Below are 25,904 nucleotides of genomic sequence, written 5' to 3'. Positions count from 1 at the left end.
TCTCTTTGTCTCTCTCTCTGTCTCTCTCTGTCTCTCTCTGTCTTTCTCTCTCTTTGTCTCTCTCTCTGTCTCTCTGTGTCTCTCTCAGTCTCTTTCTCTCCATCTCTCTCTCTCTCTCTCTCTGTCTCTCTCTCTGTCTGTCTCTCTCTCTTTCTCTCTCTCTCTCTCTGTCTCTCTCTGTCTCTCTCTGTCTTTGTCTCTCTTTGTGTCTCTCTTTGTCTCTCTCTCTGTCTCTCTCAGTCTTGTATAACTAACCTGGTTGGGACACACAATTCAGTGCCATTCAAAATCCTATTTTCCCCAACCCCGTACCCTAAACTTACCCTCTCCAGACCGGTATGATGTACAATGTAGAAACAGGGCAGAAAGTTGCAACCCATGGTTTGATACCAGCATAAACCACAAAACCTAACCTTAACTAACCCTAGCTCCTAACTCTAATGCTAAATCTAATTCTAAGCCTAACAAATTCTAACATTAAAACTAAACCCTATAGAAATAGCGTTTGACCTTGTGGAGACTAACAAAATGTCCCTTGTTGGTCTGTTTTTTGTTTGTTTACTATTTTGTGGGGACTTCTGGTCCAAGAACATGGATAATATCCTGCCACTGCAGATAACTTAATTACACTGAGTTGAGTCTGCCAAGATGCATATTCATGTGTCTTATCTACAATATGTCACAGTAAAGCTATTTCCAGGACATGGACTAAGTTCTGTTGGCTTAGCTTTAAGTAAAATATTCTACAATGTGTTCTACATGTGAAACGGTTTACTTATTTAAATAGTGGCTTACCATAGTTTGTTTCCATGTCCTGTAACACATATGAATTGGCTTGAGAACACAGGCAACAGCTCTCCTCTTCTCAATCTGTGTCTACTGAAAACTTGTACTTTGGACAGTTACTTTGATATGCATTTCTTTGTTTCCCAAATCCCGATTTTTCTAACTAAAATCCCTTTACCCTTCAAAATGTGGACTTCTCTTCCCACGTTTTTATGGTTATATTTTTATAGCCCTCTATGGGACAATGGGAATGCGTAGACAGCAAACACAGAGAGCCGGCCTGTGTTTAGTTAGCTAGCTCATTTGTGTGAGTGTACATTACCTATACATAAAATGCCTTGCATTGACCCTGTGTCCTAATTTACGACACAGTCAGAAAAGCCTTGCTAATGGGCACACTCCCCCTAAAATAGCCTGCCTCACAGAGGCCACCATACATCATGTAACTGTGCCTGGGGTTGCATCCTAAATGGTACCCTATTTACTATAGAGCACACTACTTTTGATAGGACCCTGGTGTCCACTCATTTCATTCCATCAGGCAGAAAGGAAAGGGAAGACCCCCGGCGGAAAAAAGAAATGGCGTTAACAGGAGCACTTTCCCCCGGGCGATAAAGAGGGAGGGCACGTTCCTCCCTCTCGGTCTCTGCTAGCTGCACTCTACCATGTCATTCCAGGGGTATTTAATAGACCAAGTTGTGATGGACAACTGTGTTTGTAACTGGAGATTTGTACCTTCCTGGGCCACGTCTTTATACCTGCAGCCAAGACTCAATAAGCAAAATTACGTTGAAAATATATTTTAGATGTCTTTTCAGATGTCGACATCACAGGTGCTGAATGAAAGGTAAGAAGACGTCTTTCCGGACGTTGAAATTATGTCTTATACGGAAGTCAAAAACATTTATTTTCCGAATGGTGAACATACTGTACATCTTTTCTGGATGTTGAAATCAGGTGTATTTTACGTACTGAATGAAAGGTAAAAATATGTATTTTCCTGACGTTGAAACAATGTAATTTACAGACATTGAAAATACATTTTTTTACGGTCATTGATTCTATGGCCAAATTTCAACTGTCATACGTTCTCAATTCAGTAAACATTATATCAATAATATGTTTTTAAACCAATTAATAGGAAAGAGGAGCCAACTGGAGATTGCAACAAAACATGAATTATTGCTCCCATCTATGACATGCTTTTAATGTATGTTATCTTTTTCAAAAGCTTTAAAACTGGAAGTGAGGATGTTCGAAGTAGTCCAGCATACAGAATAAACCAACAGACCACTTCAACTACAATAACAGATTTTGTTTTCTTGCAACGACTGTAATATGTTGTTTTTCTACCTTAGTTACTCTGGATAAGAATGTCTACTTGAATGACCAAAATATAAATGCAAAAACAAACACTTGCAAAGCATGCTGGGCATTATTCTAGCCCCCAACCAAGTACACATTTGGTCGGTGAGGACCAGATCCAAACCTGAACAAATCATAGACGCCTAGGCTATGTTTCACAAGTATGAACATCACAGTACAGTATAGCACAGTTTAGTACAGTGGAGCATAGTAGAACATTGAAGAGTACAGTACAATATGGTACGGTACAGGACAGTAGAGTTTTATTCAGTAGAGTACAGTACAGTACGTTACAGTACAATATAGTTTAATTGCATTAGACTAGAATACAGTAGAGTACAGTAGAGAATACTACAGTAAACTATAGTTTAATTCAGTGGAGTAGAGTACCGCACAATACAGCATAGTTGAATTCAGTAGCGTACAGTACAATACAGTACAGTTTAGTTCAGCAGAGTACAGCATATTAGAGTAAAGTAGGTCACAATATAGTACAGTATACTTTACTTTTCTTTACTTTACTGTACTGTAGTATGCTCTACTGTATTGTACTGTATTGTACTCTACTGTCCTTTACTTGTTTTACTGTACTGTGTACTGCAATGTACTGTACTCTGATGTGCTCTACTGTATTGTGCTGTCCAAATTCGTGAAACATAGATGTTTATGATTGATTCAGATTTGGTCCGGTCTGGACCAAAACTAGACGTCCGTGGACGTTGAATTCAAGGCCGGTCGGGACCGCACCAAAACAATTCCCCAAAAAAGACGAAGGACCAAAAAAAGAAGTGCAAAAGACGTCACCTGAAGTCAAATGCTTAGAGGGGAGTGTCCTCCTCGCCTCACCTCACCTCTGCGCAGCGGAAAGCCCTGGGACTTGACTTGTAGAGCACAACTGTATTTATACATAGGAGATAAATAAAACAAATACAAACAAATAAAGCTGAAGACAAATGTGTTTTTCAGGAGTGGCCATGAGTAGTTCCATGAGTTATCCCTGAGAATGTAACCGTATGGGGTAAAACTCTTATAGTTGCCTAAGTTCCAGAGTTTTTCTTGGTGAGAGCAGATACACCCAGGGACGGGGCTAGTGTACTACGGCTGTTCAAGATCAAAAACGTGTCTAGTCAGAAGAATAAAAAAATAAAAAATCTGGATTAACAAAGCTGAAAACAAATGTTTTACTAGGGATGGGTCCTAAATAGGTCCAGGAGATGTGCCTATGACCTTTTTTTTTTTTTGCTGATGTTGCATGGTCATAGAAAAACTTGACCCACATAGAGTATGACCACTCCTGGCAGCACATTTGTTTTCAGGTTTGTATTTATTTTGTTTTTCATCATCATAAGCCCTATGCCAGGGCAGGGCAGGGTCCTTGCCATGGAGGGAGGCTGTGCCGAGATGTACTCAATGTAATCAGAAAACCCCAGCCAATGTTAGGAACATTTCTGTGATAACCTGTGTTTGCAGTGAGGTTAAATTACTGTACCGTAGCCTACATCTCACCAACAAGAGCTACAATCCTCTGCTTTGATCCCTGCCAGCCCAGCCATCACTCAGGCTAGGGCCTGGGAGAATTCACTGGAGGTCTGACCGGACAGCCCCAGGTTCCAGGGCCCAGAGCCAAAACCCTGAAGTATTGCAGCAATCTCAATTAATGAATATTGTTTTAGTGGTGGTATCATTTCATGGCTGATACAGTGTGTACCATGAAAATAGCGAGCAGCGGGGGCTCGTGGTGCAGCCTGTAACCGATCTGGGCGGTTGCCTTGCCAACAAAAACTGACTCACTTCTTGGAATCTTTGAATTTGCAACAATAAATCAGGACAGGGAGTAGCGGCCAGTCAATCTACCCAGGGTCTGAAACTCAAGCCGTCACATTGTGTGTGTGTGTGTGTGTGTGTGTGTGTGTGTGTGTGTGTGTGTGTGTGTGTGTGTGTGTGTGTGTGTGTGTGTGTGTGTGTGTGTGTGTGTGTGTGTGTGTGCTGCATGTACATGTGTGGGTACAGTGTGTGTGTGTGTGTCCATGTGTGTGTGTCCGTGTGTGTGTGTGTGTCTGCATGTGTGTGTGTACATGTGTGTTGGGTCTAGGGGCTCAGAGTGAGGCGTCTCTCTGGATCATATCTGTGCCACTTAATCATGTCTCTCAGCAGCTGAACAAATGGAGATTGACGTTGTTCCCACTTCTGCTCTCATCCCTGTGAGTGGCTTACACACGGGCATGACCGATCCCAGCACATGCGTGTCACAAGATATACGAGCGGCTGCACATATGAACTACTTCACAAAATGTGTTGAAGAATAGAGTGGAAGTGTGCACTACATCGAACAGAGGATGAGCTAGGAATAGGACAGTTTGGGTCTCCACGTACGTGAGGCTTTTGTGACTTATGTTCTGACAAGCCCTCCCCGGCTAGCACAAACTACTTGGCTAACAAGCAATGCAGTGCAAAAGGGAGTACAAACTAACTCAGAGCAGACTTTCACAATTTCACTGGTCCAGGTAGTTTTAAACTTGCCATAGGCTATAGTCTGGCTTGTATTATACCATATTGAAATCATTACATTATAATACAGTTTGACTTGATATTGACACTGGGATATGGACTTTTAATGATTTGATACTTAACATGACTGAATAGTCATGAGAACAACCAAAAAAAGAGATGTAAGCCAAGTGTGTGATCTCTCCATAGACTTTGGCAAGTCAATTTGGGAACACTTATCTCATCCTGGTCTTATGAGGTAAAACAGACTTTCAAAAAGCTTTTAAAAAGTGAACTTTTCTAATGGGCCAAATGGTATCTTGAGATATTCACGTGTAACTTAGACCTTTGCTTGAATCTTTGATGTCAATTGGAGAAATCAGAGTCTGAGTTATGCTTCCAAATATCAAATTCGGGTTTTGGCACCAATGTGCATATAATCAAAACAACACAAAGTTTGAAAATGTGCTTTACATGTGTTGTGGCTTTTATTCTTTATTTTCTTACTATTCCATCATTTCCTCCCTGTATTCATAAGCGTCGAAGAGTGGGTGTGGATAAGATTTAACTGTGCCGCAATAACAGCAATATATTTTTTAAAGGTTCTCACAGTTCTCAATTTGTGTCACAGTTCAATTTGGCTAACTATTTCAAACTTCTAATTTCTGTCCAGACAACAGTATTTACAGGCATAAACAAACAACGCTTTTCCCAAAAACATTCTCTGTGGTATGTCATTTTATGGTACATACAGTTGTGTGTGTGTACTGTATTTGTGTGCGTGCGTGTGTGCATGTGTTCGTGTATGCATTCTTGCTTGCTTTCTTGTGTGTACAGTATAAATAAATAAAACGACCAAACAAGTCCATTGAGCCAACATCCACACACATATATTACATCTGGTTCCTCAGATGGGGCTATAGATGTTCTCTATCAACATAATCATCTCCACATGCCCTGTGGAGTGTGCAATGTTATGTACACATTTGCTCCCTAACCACCGCCTTCAGCTACAAATCACAATCAAAATGATTACCTCTCAGAGATTAATGTAGCCTACTACATGACCTGTTACAATAATGCTTTTGGGTTGCATGATTGAATGGTTGTAGTAATTTTGAAGACAACAAATATTAGGCTACACAGGTTATTTTGTTCAAACTGGGATTGAAAATGTACCAAACCTTACAGCGCAGCTAAGACTATAATAATGCTTATTTTAGGTAAGTTTTGGTAATGATATAGACAGAGCCAGTGGGTGACAATCAGTGGTTTAAGAGAGTTACAGTGCAGCTAAGAGTATAAATGCTTATTTTAGGTAGCTCTCTTAAACCACTGATTGTCACCCACTGGCTCTGTCTACACCATTGCATCATGCCTAGGGCTAAACCATTTGTGTGCCCTTCTCACAACTGACAGTTAGCTCTCATTGGCTATTTTGAAAAAAATATGAAAATTCTGATTACAGAAGAAAAGGAGAGCGGAGCGAGACATCCCTTCAGAGATTGTGTGTGTTCGTTTCTTAATATATATTTTTGATTTAATTGTATAATTTTAGATTTTTCTATTTATTTTGTTCCCTTTTTCTCCCCAATTTCATGGTAACCAATTGGTAGTTACAGTCTTGTCCCATTGCTGCAGCTCCCGGACTCGGGAGAGGCAAATGTCGAGAGCCGTTCATCCTCCGAAACACAACCCAGCCAAGCCGCACTGCTTCTTGACACAATGCCCGCTGAACCCGGAAGCCAGCACCAATGTGTCGGAGGAAACACCTGGCAATTGTGTCAGCATGCATTGCACCCGGCTCACCGCAGGAGTCGCTAGATCGTGATGGGACAAGAACATCCCTGCTGGCCAAACCCTCCCTCTAACCAGACGACGCTGGACCAATGCCTGGACTCGAACCAGGATCTCTAGTGGCACAGCTAGCACTGCGCCACTGTCTGTTTCTATGTGTGCTTGCGAGAGAGCTTTAGCAATAATTTTTTTTCTCTATTTTCCCCTCCCAGCTCAGCTGAGGTCGATGCTTTGTCTTCCGTCTGGTCTGCCAACCAGCGCTAGGCCCCTTTAATGTGAAAGACACAAGGTTAGGGGATCCACTTACTAAACAGCAGCAGCCTCCGCCAGGTAATCAACTAAGCATGGCATTGCAATTTGACCTGGGTCAACCAGGCTCATACCTCCACTTTAAGACAGGAGGCGAAAGCCCTGTGAATGTCTCAAATGGTACCCTATACCCTATTTAGTGCATTACTTTTGACCAGATCCCTAGATCCTCAGACACTCAGTCAATGGGAATTTGCATGAAATGCTTTCTATTTAGTGTGGCCTCTACTGTTCTAATCTTGGTTATCTCTATATCCCTTTGTCTCTTAGTGGTTGTTTTTTTAGTTTTTTTCTTGCCTGGAAGTAAAAATGGAAATGTTGTTTATAGACCATTGCATCATTTTGTTTGTTCCATAACATTCTTTAAATGTATGGTTTATAATCTGTTTCCAAGGATGCCAACAGGCTGAACGTATGTAGGAGTTAGGCTTAACCACTAATGGGGGTTAAAAAATGTGGCCTGCAGGAATGAGGTCTAATCCAAATGGAGCTGATTTGGATTTAAGCTTTTAATAAAGATGCAGAGCATCACACCCACTTGGCAGACGTAAACTTTTCCACTTCTCTTTGTTTCTTGGCAGCATCATGTAAAACAAAAGTAGAATCCAACCCACCGGTTGCCAACCCCTACTCTCCCAGACCTCTTTGAAATGCCCATTAAAGTGAATTTAGTCATTTTCTCCTGTTTTCATTTCCCTCCTCCTCTGCCTCTGGAATGATGCTAATATGTTTTTCTAGCCAAGTGCCCCGACACCACAACAAATTCTTTAGGAGCGAAGCAAGAGTCTAATGTTTACCATCTTGGAACTCGTTTTGAGTTCATGCTTTTGGAAAATCTGAAATACACCATCGGATCGTTAACAACCTTTTTTAACATAGCCCAGTTATTACAGAGCTAATGCTGCATTGGATGGGTTGATCTTCAGTTTCGGCTAAGTTTGCAACATTTCTGTAACGTTCCTCAAATTCACAGGTTTTCCAGAAATCCCATTTAGAAGATTTCCAGAATCAGGAAGGAAAAAGCAGGAAATCCAGAATCATCCAACCAGTATTTCTGGAAAACCTGGTAATTTGGGGAAAGTTAGTCTTTTTTCAACCCTTGAGGAGAGTAGAGGATTCAAGGCTAATGGTTGTTCAGAACCACTGGCTTGGTCTCAGTGGGAGGTGCTAACAGTATAAATGCATAAATAAATAATTTGGTAATTTGAATAACCGAAGAAAGAAGCTGGAGCCCCCTGCTAAGAAATATATTGTCTGGTCCATTGAGCTAGATTTCTCCTCAATGGAATATAGTTCAGCCGATTCAATTCAACAGTAATCTTGTATATTACAGTTGATATGCTCTATCTAGCCTGATCATAAAATGTAAAGACCTAAATATGAGACCGTTTTTTTTGCTTCATTTGATGATATCTACTCACTATATGCTTCATAGAAAAACCCAGACAACTCTCTAAAATTAGGTGTGAAATTATTCAGTCTCGTACTGAAAAACTTCTACAGTTTGCTATAGAATACTACAGTACTTACTATAAAAGTCTATAGTAAAAGTATACTGTAGAATACTTTACTACACACTGTAGTATCCCTCAATAATGTGTACACAGCAAATTCTCCAGTGTTAAATCAACATGGACAGTGTTAAATTTAACACTGGTCCAGTGTCTATATGGGTCCACACTTTTCTGAATTAAATTAACAGACTGCTTAGTGTAAAAGCTTATTTGCATATTTTCCAGAGTGCCTTGCCTTTCAAGTAAATTGTATAGTTGCCACCAATGATTGTATTTGTTAATGACAGACATGGCTGTTGAATTCACCAAGCATGATTATAATCTGATATGTTAGAATTAAAATACAATTACTTAACACAATACAACAAGTATTTCACAAAGTCACATTATGATGGATTGCAAAGTGATTGTCATGTCCTGACCATAGAAAGCTGTTATTTTCTATGGTAGAGTAGGTCAGGACGTGACAGTTTTTTTTTCTAGTTTAGTTTTTCTATGTTGTTATGTTCTAGTTTTGTATTTCTATGTTGGGTTTTTGTTTGGGATGATCTCCAATTAGAGTCAGCTGGTCATCGTTGTCTCTAATTGGAGATCATACTTAAGTAGGTGTTTTTCCCACCTGGGTTTGTGGGAGATTGATTTTGAGTAGTGTATGTTTCACCTCTGCGTCACGGTTTGTTGTTTTTTGTTCTTTAGTTTATGCGTATGTATTGCATAGTTTCACAGTGAAAATAAAATGTGGAACAACACACATGCTGCACTTTGGTCCGTTCCTTCCTACAACAACCTTGACAGTGATGTGTAATTCATATTGCAATCAAGGCAGAGTGGGGATATCTAGCATTTGGAATTTTTATTCAACCACAACCTGATTTCAGATTGACTGCCGGGTTGGGAAGTATAAGATGTGAAACTACCTAAAGCATCTAAACTGGAGTTTAGAAAAATATATGTTAATTATACTTGATTAACATTAGATTAATTATGCTACTTTGTTTCAAAAACATATGTATAAACAAAAAATGTTTAAAAAATCCTTCCAGGTTATAGAAAGATCACATCTTCACACACACACACACACTCTCCACTTCTATGTCAAAGATAATACAACAAAACACTATAGTAAATACTACAGTATAGTACGATCCTCAAGAACAATACATTAATTACAATAGTATTTATACTATAGGTAACTGGAAATACTACAGTAAACACTACAGTAAAGTCTACAAAAACACTACAGTGAATGCTACAGTAAAGTCTGCAAAAATACTACAGGGAATACTATAGTATTTATACTATAGTATTTATACCATAGTATACTGTAGAAGTCTTTTCATGTGGGTCATCTGTATGTTTTAGAGATCTGCCCTGAGTGGAAGTAAAATTTGCCAAACTAAAAACCAGAAGCATGACATGAGGACAAGGCACTTTGTGACCAGCTAACAAGAGACCCCAAAAAATGCATGCCCTGTCATTGTTCACAGTTTGGAGTTAAGAGCCCAAGTCCTTGCTTAGCCTCAATACGTCTCCCCTCATTTGTGAAAGAGAATACCCTTGGAACCATCCATTTACTACAGAGTATTGCTACTACATATTTCAGCTCTGTCCTTGTTCTGGAAACCCCTTTAACCTGTCTCCAAAGCCAGGGGAACCAGCTTCAAACCAGCCCTGCCCGGGGAGAGGAGATCTAAACATATACTGTACTATAGTCATTAAGTCTTGTAGTCATTAGGTACCCAATGACTGTACTGTCAATGGGCCATTTCAGCAAGTATTCACTGTTTTGTGTGTGTGCACGTGCACATGCATGTGTATTGTGTTTCTGTATGTGAATGTTTGTGTTTTATCTTTCTACAACTACAGTGGCGTACAGTAGGTGACCTGTCCACAGCAACCCGACCAGCAATAAAACTGTTATGCCGCACTTTGTCACTGTCACATGTCTCACAACACGTAAATCCACTGTGACTTCTGTGGCATAAGCAAAGTTAAAGCCCCAGAATGGGTTGTTGCTTTTGTCAACATACAGAGTAGTAGCCAACATAAATTCATTTTCATCACAATATAAGTGGCTGGGAGCCATAGGATTCATTTAAACTGTTGCTTTTTCTAGTAAATACATTTTCCAAAACTTCTTCAGGCACTAGATATAACAAACCTAAAACTACAAAACAAAAACTGCTGGTAAAAGTTTGTATTCTACTCCATGTCATATTTTTGTAGAACAGTACAAAAGCTCTTTTTGATCTTGAGATGTTTTCAAAGCCCTTCCACTGGTCAATCGGCTTCAGAGAAATACAACAATCATCCTATTGAATCACAATACAGTTGTGAGATGTATTCAAATTCTGGTCTGTCGGAATTGTACTATTTCTCTGAACAGCTCTGTCCAGGATTTAATGATTGAGGTAGTATTTGAATGAATTAATGTCAGTAAATAGAACTGCAGGGCAAACAGCTAAAAAGAGGCGCTGATGGGATAGCAACCATAACTGTGGTTTCACCTTTGATCAAAACACTGTAAAAGACAAGCGGATGGACTGCAAACACACTAGGAAAGCAGAGACATGCAATATGCACACACACAAACACACCCCCCCCCCCCCCCCCACACACACACACACACATATAGTAGATATACACACCAAAGTCTTCTAAGAGCCTATCCCTACAATGCTCAAGAGGCCTAGTAGTGAAGACCCCCATTGAGACTTTCATTTTATTCCCCTTTTGACAAATGAAACAACTCATGTAAGATTTTGATCTGGTTCTGTCTGTTGTTTTAAATCTACTATTCCAAGCTACACTATGTCATGTCACATCTACTCCCGCTCCCCGTCGCTCAACGTCGCCAGTTTATTCATTATTACGCACACCTGCCTCACGACACTCACCTGGACTCCATCACCTCCCTGATTACCTCCCCTATATCTGTCACTCCCTTTGGTTCTTTACCCAGGCGTTATTGACTCTGTGTTTCATGTATGTACGCACGCACGCTACTTGTGTTTCTTGTTTTGTTCACTCTCTGTACTTGCTTCCCGATTCCTAGCATACACGTTACACACTGTAATGGAAAACTGTAAATTATACGGTAATTTTGTATATTATCAACAGTAAAATACTCTGAAATGTTTTAATGCAGCATACTTAACATTAGGATGCATTGTGGGGAATTGTTGTGGGCAGGGAAAGAAATGCTGCATTTCAAATGGTACTGTAATTCCACCCCACAGAATAAAGTACATTACCGTATTTTTGGAACAACAAAAACATTTTGGCCACTAGTGAGTGCATGTTATTGTTGTTTCCGGATAATTAACATATTTTGAGACATGCCTTGTAAGAAGCTTTCTTTGTTGCAACAGTGAATTTAACTCCTATGTGGTTATAGTGCCCCAGCATTTTAAAATGTATAGGGGACAGATTGGAGTGGCAGCAAGTCTTAAATCTTAAAGTTGCAATGTGTAACTTTTTGGGTGACCTGACCAAATTTACATAGAAATGTGTGTTAAAGATCTGTCATTCTCATTGAAAGCAATTAAGAAGCAGTAGATATGTTCTATGTGTGCTTTTTCTATGCTTCCTGTTGTCAATTTTCTTTTTTTCTTACATTTTTTATCTTTTTTTATATACCTTTTTTTAACCCCAATTTATTCAGGTTTAGTTTTCGTGTCTTTTACTTTCTGTTTTGTACACCAGCTTCAAACCTCTGACAATTCATTATTTTTGGTTATAATTATTATTTTTATGGTTTAGATGGCACAATGATTCTCTACACTATACTTGCTTGTTTTGTCACATAACCTAAAACTAGGCAAACTATTAGACATTTTGCAAGCAGGAAATGGCGGAGCGATTTCTGCATAGTGCATCTTTAAATGGTTGAGGATTTTGCCATGTCCTTTTAGTCTGTTTTGCCCTGTAGTTGCTGTCAGTTTAGAAGCCTTTGTTTAGGCCGCTAGATGTGCAAGTAATATACTGTGAAACACCAAATATTCATTAAAATCCTTAAGTGTCTATTGACGCATGGGCTGCGTCTCAATCCACCACATCCGCCTATGTCGGCCTTTCACATCTGGCGGTGGAAGGTGGCTGAGCTACAGCGGTGTTTGTCAGACCATGAGATATCCCAAAAATTGGTCTTCTCATGGAAACGTTTGGGCTACAAACTAATATGTAGCGTCCGAAACATTTGGGCTTCAAACTAATATGGAAAGATGAGATTCTCACAAACATGATTGTTTTCTCCGTTTTGCTCTCCGACCCCCACAAGTGCCATGGGACTCGTCAGAACGTAAGCTGATCCTGATTCAAAAAATTGAAGTATGGAGGTAGTTTTGAGCCAACAAAAAAAGTGGTTAAATATGTGTCCAAAAAACAAAAAGCTATTCCTTATGATTTATTTTTGGACCGTCTGTTTTGCCATTTATTAATTTGTTATTCAATGCGTTTCTATGGGCTATAGTAGTAAAGGCCAAATAATTATAAAAAATGTTGATACCTACAGGGGTCATAAAATTCTAAATCAAATAGCTAAATGATCCATGGTATGACCATCTTAAAATAATTCCATATGTTGGCTTGGTAAAACACCCTCCCAAAGGCTTAGACCTTCAGTATGCTGTAATGTTTATAAAAACTTTACCTAGCAACCAACCTGCTCGCACCAATCCCTTACAATTACAGTAAAATACTGTGAAATACAAACTCCTGTCCTCAATGAATTTCATTCATTCATTCATTCCGATTACGGTAACATTTACTTTTTTACAGTACAATACAGTCAATTATATGGTATTGTATTGTGTGTCATTACACAGTACTTGCTTTGATACTGTATTTATTTATATTACAGTAGATGTACTGTAATATGACATACAGAATTTTACTTGCCACTGAGCCTGTAAGCTACTGTCAAAATCAAGGTAATCCCTTTCCAGTGAACAAAATTCCCAGAAGTGGAGAAACGGTGAACAGTTATACGGATTTCATGGACTGTGGCCCGTCTGTAGTTATTCTGAATTCATGTTCAGATTTAAAGAACTTACATCAATACATTACATCAGACTAGATGACATCTGTGTATTTTCAAATAATTGCATTTTGTGGTATCGCTGTATTTTACAGTACTGTTTCCAATAGGAGATTGTATGATAGTAACGGTACTTACGTCAAAAAAACTTGAATTTGTAACTACATGTTAAGCTGGTTTCAAATGGTACGGCAGTGCTTGATTAAACAAACTAGTAATTAATGTTGTTATTGTGTAGTTACAATTGTAACAAGTATTTTATTTGTAAATACCTAGAAAATACTGTACTGTAAAATAAAGTAAAATAAAAAATAAAATACCACCATATAGGCTTTACAAATTAAGACAAGTCATTAAAAATATATATTTAAATATATTCTGTGGTCTTATTCTCCAAACACTAGCACATAATTGAGGAGGAAATTCACTCAACAAAATAAATTAAGTAATAGGATAATGCCGTATTTCCATCTACAGGGCAAATCTGTGTGCCTTACTATATATTAAGACATATTTGAAAAACTACAGTACGTGTTTCACGCTATGTCTTTGGACATAATACTTGAAAGGCCAGCAAGAATTCAAACTATCTATGAAACTACCCTTGCATGTGTATTGCATTATAAATGAACACTTTCAGCTTGAGTTACTCTTTGTAATACATGCTGTATTACATGTGATCTTCATATAACTTTGAATATAACTTTGAATATGGTTTCTTGTTTCACATTTGATCACAATGCACTGTAACATTGATTATAACTTTGAGGATAGTTTTGTCGTTCATTATGTTTTCACCATACATACCTTTATAAGGTTTATCGAACCTCTACCAAACATGTCTTAGCAAACATTGAAATAATGATCATAAAGATTTGAATTAATTGTCCACCCGTAAGCGCATGCAGCAACAATTTAACGGTTCCCCATATAGATACTCATTACATCAGGTAATTAGGTAGACTGGCTCTTTACCTTCTCTAGGGCTGCTGTCAGGGACTCTAAATTCATGCAGTCTCGCAGTCCTCCGTGGCGCTCCCCCTTAGTTGTACTGCACAGTCGACTTGTAAACTTTCAGAGAGAGAGCAGGAGACCGGGGCCACTGCTCAGCAGCTCAAGCAACTTTTCAGTGAGATCAACACCTCAGCATTTCCTTCTCTTCATCCTGTGTAACTTAACCCTCTCACTCCCTCTGTCCCTCTTCCTCAACTCCCCCTCAGCCCTGGACCAGCCCTCCACAGGCAGGCATCACACCTCCAGTTGGGATTTTGACTTCCTCTCCTTTTTATTTAACCCCTAAGCCCAGCTAGCGATGAGCTCACAGGTGCAGTAGGGTCGGGTTTCCAGGCCTCGTGAAGGAAGGAGAGCCTGGGGAAGACCAGAGAACACAGGGGAGAAGGAAAAAGTGAGAGAGGCCAGGCTGGTTGAGGAGTCTCTATATCTCACAGATGGAGACCTTGCTTTAGAACAGAATCGCAACTTCAACGAAGCTTAAGGTAGGGGAAACGGTACTCTTGTGAACAATGAGGGGTTCCCCAAAAAAAGAGGTACAGAAACTTTTCAAGCTAAGCGGTCGTTTTTATGAGGTCAACGTGAACAGTCTATGTAGCTAGCTAGTTGAGTTAGCTCTGTTATTTAGAAAGGGATTTCTACGGGTTCATTACAGTGTGATGTGCTTTTATGTGCTTTTATTTTTTCAGATGACTTACCTATGACCTATTTTTACGTGATGTGTCTCATCTGAATGCTGCAGAACACATGTGCATTGCATCATTAAAGGTAATGACATCATGTCATAACCCCTCCTAGTATTGACGGTAATGGAACCGTTTAGTAGTTCATTGGAGAACACCCCATTGAAGAACACCCCATTCCATGTAGAGTGCACTACTTTTGACTAAAACCAGTGCATAATAGGGAATAGGGTGCCATTTGGGACGCAGTCAGAACATATATAAAACTCACTACTGACTTGTTAGTAGTTGTGGGACAAAGAAAATGTGTTTTCTTCAATATCTTGTCAACAGGGATACTGTAATTCAAATCAACAGGACTGGACGGCAGTATGCCTAGAAACTTCTCTGTGTTTGTGCATGTGAATAATGGAGCCGTGATCCACAGATTAGGTATTAGCCCATATTTATTATTTATCTGGGTGAGAGAAAGTGCTTTGACAAGGTCTAGCTAGCACAGGCTCCCACTGGTCAATGGCTGTCTCAAATTGAACCCTATTTTCTATATAGTGCACTACTACTGACCCATAGGGCTCTGGTCAAAAGTAGTGCACTACATAGGGTGCCTATGTGTCTTCTCCAGAGGAGGCTGGTGGGGGAGCTATAGGAGGACAGGGTCATTGTTATGGTTGGAATGGAATAAATGGAACCTTATCAAACACATCAAACATATGGAAAGCACAAGTTTGACATTGTCCATTAATTCCATTCCAGCCATTACAAAGAGAGTCTGTCCTCCTATAGCTCCTCCCACCAGTATTTTCTGGTCCTCTCATTTAAAATCATTAGGGAGTTTTAACCCATATAGATTTCTATCTCAGTTCTCTATCTTTATGTTTTTTGTTGTCACCCAGAAGGAACTTACTACTTACAATATTTTGAAAAAAAATGTATGTATCTCAGACATAGACATGGACTAAAATGAACAGAATGCAATCTCAACAAATTTGTCATTATTGATGTGGAATCAACAAAACTCCAAAGCCAGTTAACCAACCAGTCATAAACACCTTACAGTACACTGGAATACATGTCACAGTTTTCAATCCTGTCGACTACACCACAATGTCCAATCTGTGCAATATATTTTGGGGGAGATGTCTGCAGGGCCCCTAAACATTCAGGGAGGTTGTAGTGTCACATGCCATTTAAAGAACAGGTCCTACCTTTGATTATATCATCTTTGCAGGTAATGCAATACAACAAATATCACTCTGTCACTTTTCTAATACACCTCAGGAATGTGTCTGACTTGTGGTATGTGTGAGAACATCAGTTACAGTATCACATAAATTATACATGTATATCAATGAAGAAGCATTCAAAGAGAAGAGATTCTCTGTATGTTCTGCTCGAGTGTGAGAATTATTCATTCAAACATCCCAGGAATCCCCCTTTTCTCCCCCCAGGAGGTAGTTCTGTGAACGTTAGAGACCACACTCGATACGTCACCAGCTCTGAGCTGTTCAGACGGACACTAATATAATGTTACCTCTGCAGATTGCAGGAAATGAACTCTGTAAGATGTCATTGTCCCTGAGCTCTCTCTCTCTGTGTGTGTGTGTGTGTGTGTGTGTGTGTGTGTGTGTGTGTGTGTGTGTGTGTGTGTGTGTGTGTGTGTGTGTGTGTGTGTGTGTGTGTGTGTGTGTGTGTGTGTGTGCGTGTGTGAGTTGAGTTGGTATGTGCTGTTATTGTCTGTTATTCTAAGTCCCCGAGCAAGAATTGTCTGAAATCACATATAAAATAGCTGTTTTCACATGTTGATCTTAAATTTCACGTGAAACTATATTTTCACATGTATTACATTTAGAGTTCAGATGTTAAACACAACCTTTTAACATGTGAGGAGAATAACATGTTTAAATGTTATGTTTCACACGTAAAAAATTCACTTTTTGGGGGGTGTTAACTGGTAATGTGTTTGTTACAATGTGCATTATAAAAAAATATTGTTCAGAGTCAACATTTCAACATTTTGAATGGTAAGGGTAAGGAAGATGGTATATGAAACACGAACATATTTAGACTGAAAGCGGTGCTGTTGTTATGGATGCCAAGGGACACTGACACTTGATGTGCATCCCAAATGGCACCCATTTCCTTACAAAGTGAATAGAGTGCCATTAGGAACGTAACATTTGAATGATGTCCATGAGAAGAACAAGCCAACATTATTTCATAGCAGTGAACACATCTCTAGATACTGTATATCTAGTAGGGGAGACCGGGGTTGGGGTCTCACGGGTTGGCTTTCACAGTGCTACTTACTCCCAATCTAAATGGCGCTGTGTGATAGTTTTAAGGTTTAAATGTGTGATTTCTTTGAAAGAACTCTTCCAGCTGGCCACCTTACTTCATGTCAGCATGACAAAACATTGAGGGGAGGGTATTTGTGTTTTTCATTGGTTGTCATGTCCTGACCCTAGTAAGATGTCATTTTCTATAGTAGAGTAGGTCAGGGCGTGACAGGGGGTGTTTTGTGTTTTTCTATGTTTTCTATTTCTATGTTTGTTCTAGGTTTTCTATTTCTATGTTGTTGTTTTTTGGGTTGATCTCCAATTGGAGGCAGCTGGTCCTCGTTGCCTCTGATTGGAGATCATATTTAAGTAGGAGTTTTTCTTCCTGGGTTTTTGTGGGTAGTTGTTTTCCGTTTTGTCAAGTGTACCTGACGGAACTGTTGGCTGTCGTTTTGTTGTTTTGTTTAAGTGTCTTCATTAAAGTCAAGAAATGAGCACTCTACACGCTGCGCCTTGGTCCCCTTTATACGACCCGCGTTACAGAACACCCAACATGATTGGATCAAGCGGCGTGCCCAGGCAGAAATGGACACCTGCTCTCATAAGGAGTGGACAGAGAGAAGAAACTGGACTTGGGGCCAGGTAATCAAGCGATATCGGAGCCTTCCTGCGAAGAACGAGAGGCAGACACCCACATTTGTTTTTGGGGGGGGGGCGCACGGGTAGTTTGGCTGGGCCAGGGGTGAGGCCTGAGTCAACTCCCCGTGCTTATTGTGGTGAGCATGGGCCTGCTTCTCGCACTCTCTCTCCAGTGCGCCTCCATAGCCCAGTACGTCCTGTGTCTGCTCCTCGCGCTTTCCCGCCAGTGCGCCTCCATAATCCAGTACGTCCTGTGCCTGTTCTTCGCACTCTCCCTCCAGTTCGCATCCATAGCCCAGTACGGCCGGTGCCTGCTTTGAGCACTTGGTCCTCAGTGCGTCTCCCCAGTCCAGTGAGACCGGTTCCAGCTCCACGTGCAAAGCCTCCAGTGATAATCGATGGTCCGACGCCTGTAGAGATGATCCATGGCACTAAGCCTCTAGTGATGATCCATTGCCCGGAGGTTTTCTATTTCTATGTTGTTTTTTGGGTTGATCTCCAATTGGAGGCAGCTGGTCGTCGTTACCTCTGATTGGAGATCATATTTAAGTAGGGGTTTTTCTTCCTGGGTTTTTGTGGGTAGTTGTTTTCCGTTTTGTCAAGTGTACCTGACGGAACTGTTGGCTGTCGTTTTGTTTAAGTGTCTTCATTAAAGTCAAGAAATGAGCACTCTACACGCTGCGCCTTGGTCCCCTTTATACGACCCGCGTTACATTGGTGAAATAAAAAAAAGATACAATCAGTGGCCAACTTAGTAGATACACCACCACGTTCACGAAAATGGTTCACTCCTACAGACAGTGAGTCACATAGCCCTATGCAGTCGTTGGGTCACAGTGGCCATGTTTTGGATGACTGGCTGTGAATGTTTATTCAATTGTTTTATTTCTGCCTTTCCTATTCCAGATATTCTGAAATTCTCTAAAGTATCCCATGTATGTAACTTTATACCGGCTGAGCGTGGTATAATCGTCGGTGCCAGGCGTGTCGGTTCCAGTATCTCAGAAACGGCCGGCTTCCTGGGCTTTTCACGCACAACAAATCAAATCAAACTTTATTTGTCACATGCGCCGAATACAACAAGTGTCACATGGGATGACGCTGGAATGACGAAGCAGGTACGGGGAGTCAAATATTTAATAAAGAACGGACATGGAACGAGACAGGAACAGCAACAGCAAACAGATAACACAAACAAAAGACAATCAATGCATCAGCAGGGAACAGAGCAGGGAAACTGACAAATATAGGGGAGGTAATAAACAGATGATAAGTGAGTCCAATATCGCTGATGCGCATGACGAGGGAAGGCAGGTGTGCGTTATGGATGATAGGAGTGCGTGATACAGGGCAGGTAGGTAGGGGTGAAGTGACTATGCATAGATAATAAACAACGAGTAGCAGCAGTGTACAAAAGGGAGGGGGGGGGCAAATGTAAGTAGTCCGGCGGCGATTTTATTAATTGTTCAGCAGTCTTATGGCTTGGGGGTAGAAGCTGTTGAGGAGCCTTTTGGTCCTAGACTTGGTGCTTTGGTACCGCTTGCCGTGCGGTAGCAGAGAAAACAGTCTATAACTTGGGTGACTGGAGTCTGACAATTTTAATGGCTTTCCTCTGACACCGCCTATTATATAGGTCCAGGCAGGAAGTTTGGCTCCAGTGATGTACTCGGCCGTAAGCACTACCCTCTGTAGAGCCTTACGGTCAAATGCCGAGCAGTTGCCATACAGTGTGTCTAGGGTTTACCGAGAATGGTGTGAAAAACAACGAACATCCAGTCAGCGGCAGTCCTGTGGGCGAAAACAGCTCGTTGATGAGAGGTTGAAGGAAAATGGGCAAGAATCGTGCAAGCTAAAAGGTGGGCCACAAACAGGCAAGTAATAGCACAGTACAACAGTTGGGTGCAGAACGCCATCTCAGAACGCACAACTCATTGGTCCTTGTCACGGATGGGCTATTGCAGCAGACGAACACACTGGGTTCCATTCTTGTCAGCTAAAAACAAGAAGAAGCGGCTCCAGTGGGCACGTGATAACCAACACTGGACAATTGAGGAGTGGAAAAACATTGCCTGGTCCAACGAATCCCGGTTCGTATTGGGTCATGCTGATGGCAGAGTCAGGATTTGGTGTAAGCAGCATGAGTCCACGGCCCCATCCTGCCTGGTGTTAATGGTACAGGATGGTGGTCGATGGTGTAATGGTGTGGGGAATGTTTTTCTGGCACACATTAGGTCCCTTGATACTTGAGTAAAGTTTCCATGTCTCGAATAATTCAGGCTGTTCTGGAGGCAAAGGGGGTCCAACCCACTTCTAGATGGGTGAACCTAATAAACTGGCAATTGAGTGTATATATTTGTATTTCCTTTGTAAATGTTTTAATTATGTATCGATGAACAATTATGTTTATTGAAAAAAAGGAAAGGGAAAGCTATATTTCTAACCAATTTCTGAGTTCCTCGGTCAAGCCATGTGGTAACTACCATCTTAATTAGCATTGGGGATGTCACACCCATACTGTGTGTCATCCAACCCCACGATGGGGCTGGTTGTCACACTTGGACAAAGTGTGTTTGATGTCTAATAACTCCATATTGGAATAAGATATGACGATAAATAGGGTTCCAATTTCAACCCAAGACCTTGGTCCTTCTAATATTGAAAAGAGCATTGTAAGATATAAAGTGTGACAACCAACCCCGTTCTCCCCAATATTTCGTGATCCTGGATTTAAATACTTTGCTGATGAAGTGATAAAACGTAATTGTACATTAGAAGGCAATATTACAGTAATATTAACATTAAATTGCACGGTAAATCAACTCATGAAACGGTATTGATTGATATAAAACTATAAAACATATCACGCATCTTAACTTTTCAGAATAATGTTATTAATTGTCTTCAGAATTTGAGAGTGGTGTCATGGGTGATGTCTAAATTCCTGTCTTGTCAGTGAGTATCGCTGAGCCAAAATTGACATTATGAGCCTCATGATCTCTGTTGTCACTCGTTTAACACGGATCATTTCTCATTAAGTATGTGGGCGAGACCAAACAATGTCCTTGTGCTCATTCCGAAACATTAGCCAAGTGGATAACGAGCGATTAAATCCCCATTATTTCTAAGCACCCTAAACAGACTTAAGTGTTTGTTCTGATGAGTATTGTTTGGTGGTCTCTGTATTTGAAGCACACCGCATTATTAATCCCAATAAAATGGAAAATGAAACAGGAAATGTAATATAGCTACACATCCCAGAAATAAATCTGTATTTCACAGCTGCTGAACCTAATTTATATTTAAAAATAAAAATTGGACAAAGCAACAATCATACCAAGATATAAACTTAATTATTATCAAAACATTGTTAGACATGCAAATAATGTCTGAAATAAAATATAACCAAAACAGACCGTTATTGTAGGAAAATGACAGGTAATGTACATATTCTGTAAAACAAATATATAAATTGTTTCCTTAAATAATGTGCAGCTTTTTTCCAAAGTACAATCCACATTAGTAATAAAAAGTGAAATTACCGCCATTTTCTTGTAGTATCATTTTGTTTTTAGAATTTTGAAGAAAATATAGAATTGTGAAGAAAATATAGAATTTGAAGAAAATATAAATATTGTGACATGTATGTGGTAAAAATGACTGCCATGTAAAGGGGCAGTACACCAAAATGAAAAATATATGATGATGAATATATAATGATAAAAACGGATTCATCCATCAATCTTGACAGACGCCCCTAGCACTGCATCTCAGTGCTAGAGGCAGTGAACCAGACCCTGGTTCAATCCTGAGCTGTATCACAACTGGCCGTGAACGGGGGTGCCATAGGGTGGCGCACAATTGTCTGGGTTAGGGGAGGGTTTGGCCGGGGTAGGCCGTCAATGTAAAATACCGTCATTGTTCTTAACTGACTTGCCAAGTTAAATAAAAGACAACGACCAAAAATATGGCTTCGTTTTCTGTTTTTACTTTCCCCACAGGCAGCATTAGCATCGCTGCTAGTGACACAATGCCCATATCCTCAAAGTTACTTCAAACCAAATGTTATAACATCCAAAATACCATAACAAGTTGTACATACAGAATATTGGAGTGTATTATTTGGGATCGGCGTCCCGTTAATGGGACAGTTGTAAATCATGCAGCGTCTTGTGTCACCATCGCAGATTTTAGAGAAACAACAAATGTCGGTACATATAAGTGTCTTATATGGGCTGAAAGCTTAAATTCTTGTTAATATAACAGCACTGTCCAATTTGCAGTAGCTATTACTGCGAAAAAATGCCATGCTATTGTTTGAAGAGAGCTCCTAACAACAAAACACATTTTTTCACTGTGATAGGTTTGATAAATTCACCTCTGAAGGTGAAATGTGTACTAAGAGCGTCTGCTAAATGACTAAAAATGTAAATGTACTTACATTCTGAAATCTTGCTCTGATTTATCATCCAACGGGTCCCAGAGATAACATGTCGTTTTGTTAGATAAAATAATTTTTCAGATCCTAAAAAGTCCATATAGCATGCATGATCGATTGATCGATTTTGTATTTTCACTCATTTAATTTTCAAAGAAAGTAATCGGTGAAAATCTCACCCTAAACGTTGTTTCAACCAGCCAAATCACATATGTGTTCCCCAGAGATCCTAGAATGTAACAATACTTCACTATATCATTAGGGATGTAGTATATTCTATAGGACACCATATTTGGTCAGAGAGCGACGCCTTCATGGCACGCCGATGACGCGGGTGGTCTTCACTTGAAAGACTCTAACTTTGTCAAATAAGCACCAATCAGGGTCAAACAAAGCTAGCTAGATAGCCAATGAGCTGGGCTTTGCGGGAATATCCAGAAACCATGTATCTGTCGTAAAATGTAGCTACTAACTTTGTATGACAGCATGCCTTTTCATTTTGGACAAAAATTATAAGAATATTCAGAGTTATGAAGTTATGAAAACGGGTTGTTTTGCAAAGGTTGAACTTATAATATGGCTACTAATACTTGGAAAGCTAAATCAAAGTCGATATTCTTGCAGAAAAATGTAATATGAATGCGAATGTCTCCTTCACGATTTGCCCAAATGTACCTGAAGACTTCACACTAAAGTCTTGTAGTTCGCTCATACTTCAAGTTATCCATCTGAAACTTTGCACATACACTGCTGCCATCTTGTGGACACTACCGGAGTGATAGCTGGAAGGAGGACCTTTCTGTTGCATTTCAAAGATGGTGGGAGAAAAGAAACGGTTGTTTTTTTCTTTGTATTTTCTTCTACCTGATCTATTGTGTTATATTCTCCAACATTCAATTCACATTTCCACAAACTTCAAAGTGTTTTCTTTCAAATGGTACCAGGAATATGCATATCCTTGCTTCAGGGCCTGAGCTACAAGCAGTTAGATTTGGGTATGTCATTTAGGTGAAAATGTAAAAATCCCTAAGAAGTTTAAAGGAATTCTGGTATTTATATAACATTTTCAGTAGAATAAAAAACTATGTGTACATTCAGATGGTAGCTGGTTTCTGTGTCACAGTTATACAAAGTATTCATGTCACTGAAATACTTTTATTAGCTGTTTTGACTGCAACTAAGCATATACCTAAGGTCTTTTAAATTTTGTGCACGGTCATACCTAGTTATAACTTTAGGCGAGCACACAAGCTGCTCCATCTCTGCAGGTGATCAGTCTATCAGGTCAAGATCACTTCAACAGGTTCCCATCCACCTTCTGAGGATATGTATAACCTAATATTATCTCTCTAGAGAAACCTGGATTCAAATGTATTTTGATGTTTATTTCCACAAGAATAACAATTTTTTTCTGAGAATACACAACAATACAGCTTTCTGTGCAGATTCAGAGCGTATATACGAGTTCTGCATTGCAATTTTATCAAGTATTTTTACATTGGCAGACCTTGTATACCATTGGCCAATTTGTATATGCACACAATATGCCTCTGGGGTCAAAATGAAACCAATCGTTAATATGAGGGCTAAATGTTATGGTGAAAATGAACAAGAATAAGATTTCTCTAATAGCTAATTTCCATGGTTTCTTTGTTTTTCTACATCTTTTCATGGCTTTGAAAACTATTTCACACCATTCAGCTGTACTATTCTGGAAAATTCTGAACAACTGTAACTAAATGTATTATGTATGTTTCCCTACTTATTTAGCCATTCTTGGAGTGAGTCGCAACAGAAGAGACAGGCAAGTATCCTATCGTCAACAGTAGGAGGTAAGCCAACAGTAGTAGGGTCAGTCACTGGTGAGAGACTGCCATGATGCATTTGTATGCGATAAAATGAAATAGATAAAGACGATGAAAGCACAGTTCAGTACGGCATTAGTCCAGTTTGCATATTGTTATGGTGGTAAAAATGAAAAACAACTCTCCATGTAGAATTTTATAGGCCTTAGCAGTGGGCTCCTGCAGGCCTACCAGAGAGCTGGTTGGTAATGAAGGGCCATGTTTATGAGGGATAGAATAGCTGGGTAATTACATAATTTGTGACTGACATGAGAGTTCTTTACTAGGAGAGAAAAGCTTATTTACTACCTGCAACATCAACCATGAAATACAACACCTGCAGAATAGGGAGCAGTAAATGGTAACCAGACTCTATCTGAGAGGTAATAACTCATTTGTCAGAAACAAATGGATCTCCAAACATGGCCATGCCTTTTCGTACATACTGTACTGTGTCTATAACGGTGTAAAGAAGATATATCTATTTGTTTTAGCGAGACAGATACATTTGTTGCCAACAAGTATCATTTTTATATTAGGTAGTACTTTTTAATAACTCCTTGTAATAAAACATATTTTTTTATACCCTTTTTTTGTGATATCCAATTGGTAGTTACAGTCTTGTCCCATGACTGCAACTCCCGCACGGAGGCAAAGATGCGTGCGTCCTTCGAAACACAACCCTGCCAAGCCAGACTGCTTGTTGACACACTGCTCGCTTAACCCGGATTGAACCCGGGTCTGTAGTGACGCCTCTAGCACTGCCATGCAGTGCCTTAGACCGCTGTGCCACTCGGGGAGGCCCTTATAGAACATCTATAATGGATTAGTTAATTGTTTATTTATCATTTATTAATCATTACTCCAATCAGAAGATGTTTAATATAGGTCCTGATTTACTAATTATGAGTTAATAAGTATTTTTGTGCGGCCTCATCTAAAGTGTGGGCCATTGGTAGACATTCCAGCAGTGCCTGATGCTCCTTAAGGTCTCAAAATAGCCTAGAACAGGGATCCTCAACTAGATTTTTATTGTGTGGATGGTAAGAGGGCCGGAACATAATAAAAACAAATTTGTAGACTGCAAACAGGTATAATATTTGACTAAAACATAATAATTTCAAACCTTTCTTACAGTTGTATACAATCACACCGTATTATGCATGGAAATACTTGGGAACAGATTTCCTAAATTAAAATCACTTGGAGATGATTTCCTGGTGTTTTTACAGTGTTTTATGTCCAACAATATACATTTCTTCCTCAGAAAACTTGGGGCCAAAATAAAACACCAATGAGCCACATTCGGCCCGCGGGCCGCCAGTTGGGGAACACTGGCCTAGAATGTATCAATGGTAAAATAAATAGCACACAACACAGAATGTTAAAAGAAATATATTTATTATTTTATTCACAAAAACTGTTGTAAGGACTTGGGGAAGAGTTGTAGTGTCGATGTTTTGCTAATGTGGTCAACCTCGCAAACGGGAACTATTCATAAAACAGGGAGATGTAGCCTACACACAACAGCTAGCCGGACTTGCCAGTTTGTCTCTAGTGGATTTTTATTCCTTCATTACTGCTGATACGTGAGTGAGGTAGACATGTTACATGTATGCTTTGCAGGTAGAAATTTTACATTTATAACCTTTAAATGCTTCCAGAGCTTCAGTCTTTTAACCACAGACTATTTTTGAACAATTGTTTGGTGGAACCTTTG

General features: G+C 39.8%; 1 protein-coding gene across 2 annotated transcripts in view; it reads right to left on the bottom strand.

Moving 5' to 3' along the window:
- si:dkey-87k14.1 (leucine-rich repeat transmembrane protein FLRT2) overlaps positions 1-14,690 on the bottom strand; it is a 61,399-nt gene extending 46,709 nt beyond the window's left edge. For both annotated transcript variants that reach the window (XM_029729665.1, XM_029729662.1), the window contains exon 1: positions 14,272-14,690. The gene's annotated coding sequence lies outside the window, so the exon portion shown is untranslated. The remainder of the gene's footprint in view (positions 1-14,271) is intronic.
- Between the last annotated feature and the right edge of the window lie 11,214 nt (positions 14,691-25,904).

This window comes from Salmo trutta, chromosome 33 (genome assembly GCF_901001165.1).
Source record: "Salmo trutta chromosome 33, fSalTru1.1, whole genome shotgun sequence".
Classification (NCBI taxonomy): Eukaryota; Metazoa; Chordata; class Actinopteri; order Salmoniformes; family Salmonidae; genus Salmo; species Salmo trutta.
This window is presented reverse-complemented; position numbering and strand designations above follow the sequence as displayed.